The sequence below is a fragment of the Uranotaenia lowii genome, chromosome 2 (assembly GCF_029784155.1).
Source record: "Uranotaenia lowii strain MFRU-FL chromosome 2, ASM2978415v1, whole genome shotgun sequence".
In the NCBI taxonomy this organism is placed as follows: Eukaryota; Metazoa; Arthropoda; class Insecta; order Diptera; family Culicidae; genus Uranotaenia; species Uranotaenia lowii.
The window spans coordinates 130,467,599-130,480,124 of NC_073692.1; the positions used below are offsets into that span (position 1 = coordinate 130,467,599).

Below are 12,526 nucleotides of genomic sequence, written 5' to 3' on the forward strand. Positions count from 1 at the left end.
GAGCTTGAACGTTGAGCCAGAAAAAAGTGCTGAGGATTTTTGTCCAAGCTTTCGGCAATGTTGCCACATATTTTATTTTAAGAGGGATCAGACGTCGCTTCTCTCACATGCAGGTTCTCTAGAAAAAAAGAGTAATTTCAAACGTTCAAAACTCTGTAATTTCCGCCGATTTCGTTGCTAATTTTAAATGGCAATGGTTCCGCTTATCATCAAAAGTAATCACAAAAAACGTGGTGTTGCGAAAATGTGAACTTTTTTTTATGGACGATCTTTCCGAAATTTCCATAAAATACACTAAATGGTTTCTATAGAGCTTCAGCAACTTCTAAAACCATAATAATGTATGAGATAATTGTAGATCTTGGCTTGTTACAACTTTGTTTTGAAGACAGCGAGCCATTTTATCCAATCTACAACGTGTCAGATTCAAAAAACTGTTTTCAAGGTTTTTGTTTTTTGAAGTGACTGTAACTAACAAAAAAAAATACCGAAACCTGTTCCATGTAAAACTTAACAATTTTGCTGCAGACATCAAATGTCTATCTCTTCATCCCTGGGCGCTATTAACTTCGTACAGCTAGATTGATGTTCTGCACCACTGTGCAATAGAAATCAATTTTGAACTCCATACAAATCTTAGGAATAATTCATTTCGAACTCATAAAATATTTTGAATGTCCATTTCTGATTTGTTTTTTTGGTCCCGATATGTAATTTTAGCTGTTAAAAAACAGGTCGGTATCGTCCGACCTCAGGAGAAAAGATAGAATTTGTGCCAAGTTTCACCAGGAAAATTTGTTTCGTACAATAACAATTCAATATTCCTAATTATGTTATGTATAGGTAAAGTATTCTGATGATTATTCGATTCGTAAAAATACTTTGATTCTGCAATTTTATATGCTTCGGACGCTTACGCAATTAAGAGCATCGAGAGTGAATTAATTCCTTTACCTAGCTCGTATCTTCCAGCAACAACAATTTAAAAGGCATAAGTTCTCGGAAAACTGTTTTTCTTCGTTGGTTATTCCATGCTTTGGTTGAAGGTATGCGTAAACGGGGGAAAACAACAAACCAACAACCATCAAATCCGAAACGAAAACAATCGATAAACAAACTGCAAAACATACACTGACTGGCCAGCCACTGACTGTGGCCAGACCACACGCACATAAATAAATATATTATACATGCAGATAAAATCCAAAATATGATCGCTAATAACCAAAGCAGCCTTGCTTACTAGCGACACGTCGAATACGTCGCGACGTTGAAAATCATAACGACGCATCGCGAGTTTCCTAGGCGACTTGAAGCATGCGAACGATGGCCTAAGGAAAATGAATAGTAAATAACGTAAACAACGTTTGTGTACTACATTGAAATCGCCTACTGGACTGAAAAAAAGAATAACAAACCTGCGAATGACAGAAATATCGCTAGTAAAAAGTGTCGCTAGTAAAACTGTCGCTATTCGGTTTGGTGCTATACACATAATAAGCAAATGAACGCCAAACGACACAGTTTCATATGTCACTGACAACGACGGCGACGCTTAGCCCTTCGATGTTATTGGGCGAGCATCGTTATGTGTGGTTTATACACATAGCAATGCGACTGTCCGTCGTCGTCGTTGTCAGGTTGGAAAAGTTATTTCCATCTTGGACTTACCCTGGAAAAACTTTCGATCCTTAAATGATTTAGCTAAATGTATCTTTTCTCCTTTCTTCTGTTGGTGTTTTTCCGTAATCCGATTGCGTTATTTGATGATATTCAAATCCAAATGTAGCTCGACTGTTTCACTGGGGTCTGCGGCTGGCAGCACTGGTCCAGGGAAAACTGATTGGTAAAAGTTTATCACCACACTTCACCGTTTCTTGGGAGACAAAACAACAATCGATAATGCTGAGAACGCGTGTGTCAACAGCAGCTTTTCGTCACCAGCGGGTGCTCAGAAACAGGTCATGCCCACTTGCCGGGAAATTTGGTGCCATCATTCCATTGCATGCATGCGAATGTGTGTAGTCACACAATCCTTAAAACGGAAAATTGCAACCAGTATTCCCAGTTTTGAAATCCAATTACACGACGGACGGTGTATTTTGCCCCCACTTTTCGACCCAAACTCTCCTTCAAGAAGGGACACTGCCTGATGATAAACAACACTCCGAAAGGCGAAGAACGCAGACGGAAGGCCGTCCCAAACTATCCAACGACAAACGGTGGTTTCTGCTCCTTGGCATCGACCATACACCCACTACACCCACTCGGATGTCGACAGGAAAAAAAAACGGGCACAATCACCCAGGCAGGGTATACCTAAGTATACTGGAAAAGCACTTCAGGAAAAACTCCAGCGGAAAGTGACAAGCAGCAGGGCGGCCAGAGAGTAATCCTTCTTCTACGTCTTCTGCTTCCTCTCCGTTTGGAATCCACAACCACCATCAACCAAAATAGCACCACCCCCAAACCAACACACGAATGAAGAGGGTGGCCTCCGGCTCCACTCCACGGATAAACGAAAGAAAAACTGGCACAGGTCCTAAACGCTAGGCGAATTTTCCAAGCAACCGATCGATACCGTAGTCAACACCGAACTGAGCTCGCCGGATGATTCTTTCTCCCCAGGCCGGGTTTCGTTCATGTTTCGTTGTTGGCTGCAGGGTGCAACTTACTCCCCAACCACGGACGACTCCAACGATGGACGGAATACATCGCTCGCAACTTCGCTTCGTGTCGCGTCACACGAGCCGGAAAATGCATGGACCCAACATAAATAAGGGGTCTTGCGCCTGTCAGACTCAGCGGCATCTCAGCCAGCCTCGATGCGAGGAAAACTTGTTGTTTGTTGCACGAGGACGAATCAGATGGGCTTTTTGTTGTTAGTCGAAAAAATCTGTGACAGAAATCTGAGTGTCCTACTAACAGTTAGTAGTACTAACTCCTAATCAAATAGAGCTTTCTGCAATCTTCACCGGAAGTTTCTGCGTTTCCGTAGTTTGGAAATCATCAGAAATCAAGAACATAATAAAGATGAACATTTTAAATGTGTTCCTCGATTTCAATACAAATTTTTGAATTCAACTACCTAGACATTCATTCCAAATTCTTTTTATCAAATTATAAACCGACTTGTGAAAGTATTTTGAAAATGAGATGTTTAAAAATTATAATAAACACTTCTTCTCAAATCGAAACTTCATACTTTTAACCCGAATACTATTTAAATTCCTGGTTTTTAAGCTGTAATGTCATGAGCAAAAAGTTTTTATCCTCAAACTAGCTGACCCGATAGATTTCATTCAACCACAAATTCTATTGATCTATTGAATTAAGATACTCTCGTGGTGGTGCGAGAGGTTTGTCAATTTAATGGATCGTCTATACATCTTGCTTTATTTTTTAATATTTATCAACATCTTTTTAAAACTATTTAGATAATGAATTTTAAAAAGGGCGAATACGCCAAAAGTGAAAAAACTGAATTATCAGTTGGATGTAAATAAAAGTTCGTCCATAGACCTACGTTTTGATTGTCAAAAGTTATCTGAAGAAAGAATCAAGGAAAACTAAATAACATTTTTTTTCTGGGAGCTCATAGAACTGTCAAAATTTGAACGCGTTTTTCTAGAAACAGTGATGTTGGTGCATTTGCCGTACTCAAAATTCGATATCGACATGCAATGTGTCGTATTTAATATTGATATCCGTTTGAGAACTTCAAAAGTGTTTCTGGTGTTGAATCTAGTCATGTCACAATCTCGACCGAAAAATATTTGTAAAAAATCAACATTGACTGACTTGTTTGTGTTCCAAATTTCATGAAAAGTTCCTTTGCGTACTAAAATGCTGGAAAATTGTTCGATTTGTGTCGTGTTCCACATTGATAATATATGAGAGGAAATTCCATCTGCATTTGGAACTTCCATCTCAAAGAAAAGAAATCATTTTAAAATTCCTGAGTCGTGTCGAATTTTACATGATATTGTACGGGACCCCCATTATAAATTAGGATAATTTTATATGGTTTTTAATGCTTCAAAGGAAACTTGGAAAATATGTATGAATCTTGGTTTTCTAGTGCGTAAACGGATGTGCAATACAATTTTCGAAGGTCTTGACGAGATGAGAAAAATCACAATGGGCCAACATTATATCATTTCATATGACACATTTCAGCGTGACGTGACGACTTTTTGACAGTTTTTTTTTTGTCATAAATTGTCAATTTTCAAATTTCTTAGCCGAAGCCAAACAAGATTAATTTTGTCTATTTCCGACTTGCGGTTTCAAAGTATTTCAAGAAAAACAAGCGTGACGTGACGACAGGCGAGAAAATGAATTTTCCAACAAAAAATTCACAGAAGCCAAATTTCTCGTCTATAGATTAGTTTTCGTGCAAATGGACAGTTGAGGTTGTTTGCTATCGCATTCACCGTCGGAATTAGAAAATTTCCTTCATCGATACTGTTTTTATAGTAATCTTACACATGCTTGCGAATTACCTTTTCCAGAAATGGTCGGGTAAAACGGGCACTGCGTAGAAAAGGTACATTTATCCGGAAAAATTGCTGTAAAAGTACATATTTCTGTGAGAAAAGTATTTAAGAACCAAAAGGGAACTAGCTGATCCGAGTCCCGACACGAAACAGTGTGGTTTTTGGAATTTCGTATTTTGTTGGCGTTGTCTTCACCAGGGATCCAGTTTTTACAGTTTTTATGGTCTGTTTGAGATGCGGAGTGCTTTTCGATCGACAATTGCTCTTTTCAAGGTCTTATGAAGACATATAGAGGATCAAACCGATGAAAAATTTTAAATACCAGGAAAAAATTATGTGTCCGTTTTATCCGACCTTGAGGTGTCCGTCTTACCCGCTCTACAACTTTTGCTTTCTTTAAAACGTTTGTTGCTCAAGCCCTTCGACTGAAATTCGCTGATTTTCCTCCAGATGGTCCTCAAAGGGTTTGTTTATTTTGTTTACTATTATGAGATCTCGTTTGATGTAAATAAACAAAGGGTCTCGAAAGTGTTGATACACTAAGACGAACATATTCCCATCATTAGATTTGTGCCAAACATTGTAAATTTCGAGATATTGAAAGTGTCCGTTCTACCCGATTTTCCCCTACATGTTACCAAAAAAATAAATCCTAGAAATTTGTAGTAAATGACTTGTCTTACACTGTTTTAATTTTGAAAGAAAGTAATAGAAAAAAAAAACAAGGTTAACAACGTGGCGTGACGCCACCGAAGAGTTTTTTTGAAAACAGGTTTTTCGTTCGGTCGTCTCGTCACTCTTTTGTTGTGCAGCAACAGCATGAAAAATGAGCAATTTGACGAATAATAAATCTTTTATTTAACTGTATAAAGTCACCAGAAAGCTGTTGAATGTAAATTTTGGTATTGTACTATTCAAATCAGGTGATAAAACATTTAAAAACAAGGCAGATAAATGACACGCTAATTAAATCATTCAACGAAAGAATTGAAACATTACCCATATTCTGAAGAACTTTGATTTTTTTTTTGTATAAAACAAAACACTATTTTGGATACAGGTCTTTCTAACAAATCAAAAAAATGTACAATTTAGAAGGAGTTAAAGCCAAAATTTCGAAAAAAAAAATCGAAGAAAGTTCTACAGACCCCGTTTGTTTTTGGCAACATTCGATTATGGCAACATTCGATTTTGGCAACATCCGATTTTGGCACATGTGCCAAAATCGAACGGTTTTTAGAAGCAACATTACCTTTTAGATCTCTCTATAACAAGACCAATATAATTTAGACAAATACCAAAATTACGTTTTTACGTTCAGAAATGGTGATAGAAAACAACAACAAAAACAAAAGTTTTTCAAAAATTTATAAAGTACTCAAAAATAACAAAAAGATGAAAAATAAAAAAAAAATTAAAAACAAATACAAACAAAAGACTAAAAATGATCAAATTAACTTAAAAACGATGAAGAATGAAAAAAAACAGCAAAAATGGCAAAAAAAACAAAGATTATAAACAAAACAAAAATAGTTCAAAATGCATCAAAAACATGATGAATAAAAACCATAAAAATTATAAAAATTGATGGAAATTAACTTAAAATAACGTTAACAATAATAAAAATAGTTATTTTGTAAAAATAAGAGAAAAAAAACTCAGAAAAAAAAACCGTTCGATTTTGGCAACATTCGATTTTGGCAACACAAAATGTTCGGGCATGTTGCCAAAAACGAACGGGGTCTGTATAACACTCACTTCAAAGGAGCCGAATTGAGTAGAGGGGAGTGGGGTATCGTGGTCCATGGGGAAACGTGGGCCACTTTTATTATCTCAGATGTGTGTTGAGATAAAAATTTCGAACCAACTGTCATCGTCGTCGTTTTGCGTGAGCATTTATATATCTATATGTTGTTGACTTAAATACGCATCATATGCTTCTTTTATTTATCAAGCTAAAAAAAGTTTGAAAAATTTACTTTCATAATTAAAAATACACCCGCTAATTGCATCGATGGGAAACCTAAAAGTTCATAACAAAAATAAGCTCATATGCTTATGATCTTAGATTTGTCTTGATATTTCACGTGGAAAAGGAATTTTTGATGAAACATCAATAAGTCACACAAGCGCAACCAATTTGCAAATCATAGCTTGTGGGGAATCGTGGGCCACACATCTTGAACCACCTATATTTTTATGTTTCTAAACACATTCTGAACTTAAAATACGTTTTTCCTGTCTGTAAAGTTTTCTTATGCCAAATGAAGAGTTATGAAAAATATTTTGTCCATCTATATAAGGAATTTTGTCAGAACGTTCGCGAGCCAGGTTTTGGAATCTATTCGATCATATACAGCTCTCTATTTTATTTCATCATCTGAAATTGTTTTAAAATAACGAAATGAATTATGAAATCACGGTTTTGGGTCAACTCATAAACTTTGCATGTTATTTGGGCCATTTGGATTTAGTGGCCCACGATTCCCCGCCATTTTTTAAAATCCAAAAAATATTGATTTTTTTAAAACAGTCAGAATTTGGGAAAATTACTTATAAAAAATTTAAAAGAAATACCTTGTAATACCTTGAAAATGTAGAAAACCATACCATTTTTTATTTTCATTTTATCTTTTATAATAAAAAAAAGTTATGGAACAACGAAAAAAAGTGGCCCATGATTCCCCACTCTCCCATACTGATTTTTGGAAAAGAGTAACGTGACGACGGAACTATGCGCAGGTCCACCTTCGGCTGAACCGATTATCAAAAACTAATACTTTTAAATAGATTTCGCCAAGATCTTGATGATCACAAAGTTTGGCAGTTTTGCAAATTGCAAGTTAAAAGAAAACTTAACAAATGTACCTTTTTCGTGACATGACGACACCAAAAACGTGTACCAGCACCTTAGCACAATTTTTATGTATTTTATTTGGCAACTTTTTTTTACATCCTATGAATTACAATATTCCATTGAAAAATTCGAATTTGATCAATTTTACGTCCTGGTAGCGAGTTTGAAGTTTATTCAACGAATATGAGCAGTTTTTGTCATATTTTGACACTTGAATAATAGGTTATATGAATCATTAATTGTGAAAACTATTCATTTTCGATCGCGTTGAATCATCTTCTTCAAGAAACACATAACGTTTTCGATAAAGGAATTATTAGAAAATTCCGACACCGATTCCGATATTTCCATAACGCGTGTTGCAAGATTGTTGAGATATTGCAGTTTGTATGCATTTTCCCAACTATTCGGATTTTCTTAGAATTGCTGTATAACAAGACACAAGTATGTATTTTGGAAATTTCCAATTTTGTAAAATAATTGTTTGTAAGTTAATCCATCATTCGCAGAAAAATATAACAAAACATTTTATCATAGTGAAACTTTATGAAGGTTCGTAACTTTTATGTAGTACGCATGCATCTCATTTTTATAGAATAATGAACGGTACTGTATGTCTCGCGTGAGATTTCATAACGTCGTTTGGAACATTTTAAGAATTCACAGAAAACTGCTGCAAAACTTCTCAAAACAACTTGAAAATTTGTATCTCACATATAGAATATGTTGTCCAGGCTGTAATAATTCTAAATGGAAAGAAATTGCAACTAGTTTATGTCAGCTTTTGTAATTTTTCGTAATAAAACTGGTTGTTTACATTTTGTTTCATACAACGTAATGAAGCTCACCTGAGAAATGTACTTTCGAAAAGCATTTTATTCCTTTTTTTTTTTCATATTCAGAAAAAGTTTAAAAAAATTCCGTGGGTTAAAATTTTCTGACTCGATTATCCGACAGAATCGATTATCCGTTCGAAAAAACATCTTTATTCAGATATTTAGTATTCAGATTTCAGCGATCAATGTGAGATTTATTAGGAATGATTTTTTATTGAGATCAGGACTTACAATTTTAATTGAAAATTTAAATTACAAATTCTAAATTTTCAGTCTAATCTAAACTTAGATATACAATTCAGATGAAGAGCATAATTAATAAATTACATATTAAAATCAGGCAGAGGAAATCAAAATTAGTGTATTTAAGCTCTGGTTGAATAGCTGGAAATTTTTCAACATTTCTCATTTAGAGAATTCGTCTGTGAAAATCTAATTTTCAAATAAAAAATGAAGAATCTTTTTTATATTGAAATAACTTATTTTAGCATACAAGATTAGAATTTCGAATTTTGCCAAAAAATTTAAGTTTGGCGCGGTTATTGTATTAAATCAAGGGTGTTTAAGGGTTTATTATGAAAATTTAGCGTATTTTAAATTTTTTGTCTTTATTTGAGGAAGATAAAATTCAATCATAACACTGTGTTATAGTTAAGTTCCATGCATGATTTAAGCTTCAAAAACCACTGCAAAAACTGTCACAACCCTTATCAATCACCCCCATTACTGTAGAATAAAACTGTTACACAATATTTCATCACTTTGTTTTTGTAAACCACGTAAACGCTATAGAAGAAAACATCAGTCATATAAACTAAGAAGAAAGGATTTTTTTTAAACGATATGCTAAATCTAGATTATGGAACTTTCATTGATGAATCAACCAATAACTGATGTGATAGCAAATTTTTAAGCACATGAGCAATTTACCAGATTTTATTTTCACAAATTATCTGTGAATATTAGAAAAAGTTTTGAAATTTGAGGTTGATCAAGATAGCAAATTGTTTCATAAACAACTTTTTATTAAGGTACACCGAGGTAAGTGCTGTACTTATCATTCGGATGGAAAATGTACTTGTTTGATCTTTTATTCGTTTAAAAACTACTAATCGTTGGAGGATTTTTTTTATGAATCACTTCTAAAAAAAATGTCTCACCACCGTAGTTGATGTTAAGCTTAAAAATTCATATTTTATGTTAGTTTGAAATCTTGTTAAGCACGTATCTCGTTCTTGTTAAACCCTGTGTGATGAACGGCGTCAGTTGCAGCCAATGAGCCATTAATGTTATATCATCGGATTGAATTGGTGCCCGGCAAAAGTGCAATGTAATACATAAAACAACACTCATCGACGACCACTCTGCAACATAAATTTCTTTTCCCATGCCTGGCTTTATCTGTAGCTCGGGAAAATCTCTCGCTCACTTTCCCCGAGGAAATATTTGCGAGATGGAAGCTTCCATTCCACCCTCAAACGAACGCAAACAGAGAGAACGACGACACCGGCTGAAGAAGAAAAGCTGAAAACATGTGCCATTCCGCTGCTGCTGCTTTGCTTGAACGCATTGAACTCAGTCCGCGAGAGAGATCAAAACAAACACGAAACACGATACCTAATCTTGAAACCGCGCATACGCCAGCTACGCCAGAGAGAGAAAGAGAGGGAGTTGGCGCAACACAGTGGGCGGTTGGGGTTGGTACTGTTGCAAACAGATGTTGCAGATAGATGTTGTGCGACACATGCATTTTCCACGATACATGTTGCGTGCTTCTTACCACAGACAAGTAGATTGAACAAGTAGATACCAACTTTGCGTATCAACTACTGAAGGTTACAAACAATGTGAAGTATTTTTAGATTTTTTTTGTTGAAGTTTGGAATTACTTTTAATTTAATTCTCTAGTCAATAAGTTTTGTTTTATATTAAAAAATCTCAAGCTTCAAATCTAAAAGGAAAAGTGCAGATTAAGAACAATTAATCAAATGGTTTGAACCAAGGGGTACGACCTTAAAAAAATTTAATTACATATATACCTATACCTAATTATTTTGAATAAAACTAGTCCAAAATAAATAATCGAACTTCAGTTTTAATAACTGATTTTAGAAGATTTTTGCGTCTTGAATTCGATATTTTTGTTAGATTTTGTCTAATACCTCTTTTGGTTACATAGCGTTTGCAAGTGTTCATATTCAACCGTTTTGAATGAAATCAATCTTTGATAACTGATAATTAAACAAACCTACATATGTACAAATGAAAGACTGATTTTGAATCTACATATGTATTATCCTCCATTATATCAAGGATCAAGAATGTTATTTATAAACAAAATGAAACCTTCTGTAATTTTTTTCTCAGCACTGCCAAAAAATATTTTTTTGCACTTCGGAAAAATGTGAATCATGTTGCCTTGTATAGAGATTTCAAAAAAGAAAATTTCACTTATCACTAAACAGGCCCTTTCAAATCTGCCTCGCGGGATTGGTTTGATTCCAAGTTATGAAACTGCTTGAAAATGAAATTTAAGGAATGTTGATTCTAGGGAATTTTTTAAGAATACTCAAAAATTATTACATAATTATAATGAAAATTAAATCTTCTTCTTAGAGATATCACATAGTGCCGTTGGCCGAATACCGAATTGACCTTTTCAACTGTTCGATCAAACGAATAAGTCGCATATTCTGTCTTTTTTTTCTGGGAATTTAACATTTTGATGTCATTCTTCCCAATTTGCGCTCTTAAATTTGAAATAAAAGTTTTGTGGTTACTAGGAAGTTCAATAACTTTTCCTCTTCTTCTGGGCAATTTGAGAATATTTGCCGTAAGCTGCTGGCCAATCGACAAGCTACTCTGTGTACTTCATATGTTGAGCAGTCGACCAATATGTGCTTCACAGAAGCTACGCAATTGCATGAGGGGCAAATGGGGGGTTCTTCTTTATCCAAAAGATACCCCTGGGTGAGCCTGGTATGGCCAATTCGTAGTCGCGTTAGGGCAGTTCTTTCCCTGGGTTTTTTTCGGTCGATCCATTTGCGGGGGCAGTTTTTCACTTCTCTGAGTTTGGCAGTTTGATTTGCTGACCAGTCTCTCTCCCAGGCGAGAGAGATTTTGTTAGAGGTGTCACGGTAAGCGTCCTGTTGCGGGATGGGTATGCATGCTGGGGTCAGGTTGGCACCTATAGAAGCCAAGCGGTCGGCCGATTCGTTGCCGGGTATGCCGGCGTGACCGGGGATCCAAACCAGGTTGGCTCTTTTAGTTAAGGCCTCGTGGGATATGGAAGATATCCAGGGGTGTTTTATACTGCCCTTGGCGACTGCTTTTAGCACACTTGCAGAGTCGGTAAAGATGGTTGAAGAGGTTGGTTGATTTGGCATATTTTGAAGGGCATCCAATAGGGCGTATGCTTCGGCGCTAAAGACGGAGCACTGAGATGGTAGAGCAAGGCTATAACGCTTGTTGAGAGGATCCTCAATGTCACAGCCCACTTGATCGTCAATGGTTTTCGAGCCGTCCGTGTATATGTGAGTCGTTATCCTGTATTTTCTGTCAACTAGTTCGTGAAAAAGAGGTATTTCTGTGCAGGGATGTTGACCGGCTTTGATTTTTAGGGATAGGGAGTGTAGGGTCGCACCCCTCGGCGACCGCCTCACCTGTGAATGTGATAACCTTGGTTCTTGAGAGTGTGGGAAGTCGATGAACGAATGAGATGGCAGACACTGTACGGTAGCCGAGAAGTGTAGACGTGGCTGTGACTTGTGGAGGAATAATTAATAATAAATATAATCTGTAGTGCGAGTTAATCAAAGTGTTTTAATATTTATCCGAAGGATATCGTCTCAACAACCTGGCGACGAGGATTAAAAGGTGAGTCTTGATAATAAATTGAAATAGGTGGAAATACATTTTCGGAACGGAAAACAAATGAGGAGGAAGCTCAGATGGCTGCCTGAAGGTGATTTTTTTTGCAAGCTGGGGGCTGCCTTCCGCACTCGAGACACATTACTTAGGATAAAGCTGTGTTAGTGAGATCGATCGGATGGAGTGTGCGAGTGATTTACACTGCCGGCCAAAAGTTTGGGATCACCCGCTAAAAAACATGCAAATTTTGATCGTTCATATTCCAGCCGTCTTAGGACATATTGCAAATCTTCTGATCTTATTTGAAAGATAATAAGCAATAGCTATTTCGGAGGTATTTTGCCCAGAAATAATGTTTTAGTTTTGCACCTAAAACTTAACCTAAAGTTAGAACATTTTCAAAAAATCGCACTCAATATTCAAAGCCGATCATCTCGGGATAGGGTGGACAAAATTTCAAAATT

General features: G+C 35.9%; 1 protein-coding gene across 1 annotated transcript in view; it reads right to left on the minus strand.

Annotated features, from left to right (window-relative positions):
* Positions 1-2,583, minus strand: part of LOC129750083 (serine-rich adhesin for platelets-like) — a 586,616-nt gene extending 584,033 nt beyond the window's left edge. The window contains exon 1 of the mRNA XM_055745295.1: positions 1,672-2,583. The gene's annotated coding sequence lies outside the window, so the exon portion shown is untranslated. The remainder of the gene's footprint in view (positions 1-1,671) is intronic.
* Positions 2,584-12,526: the final 9,943 nt, after the last annotated feature.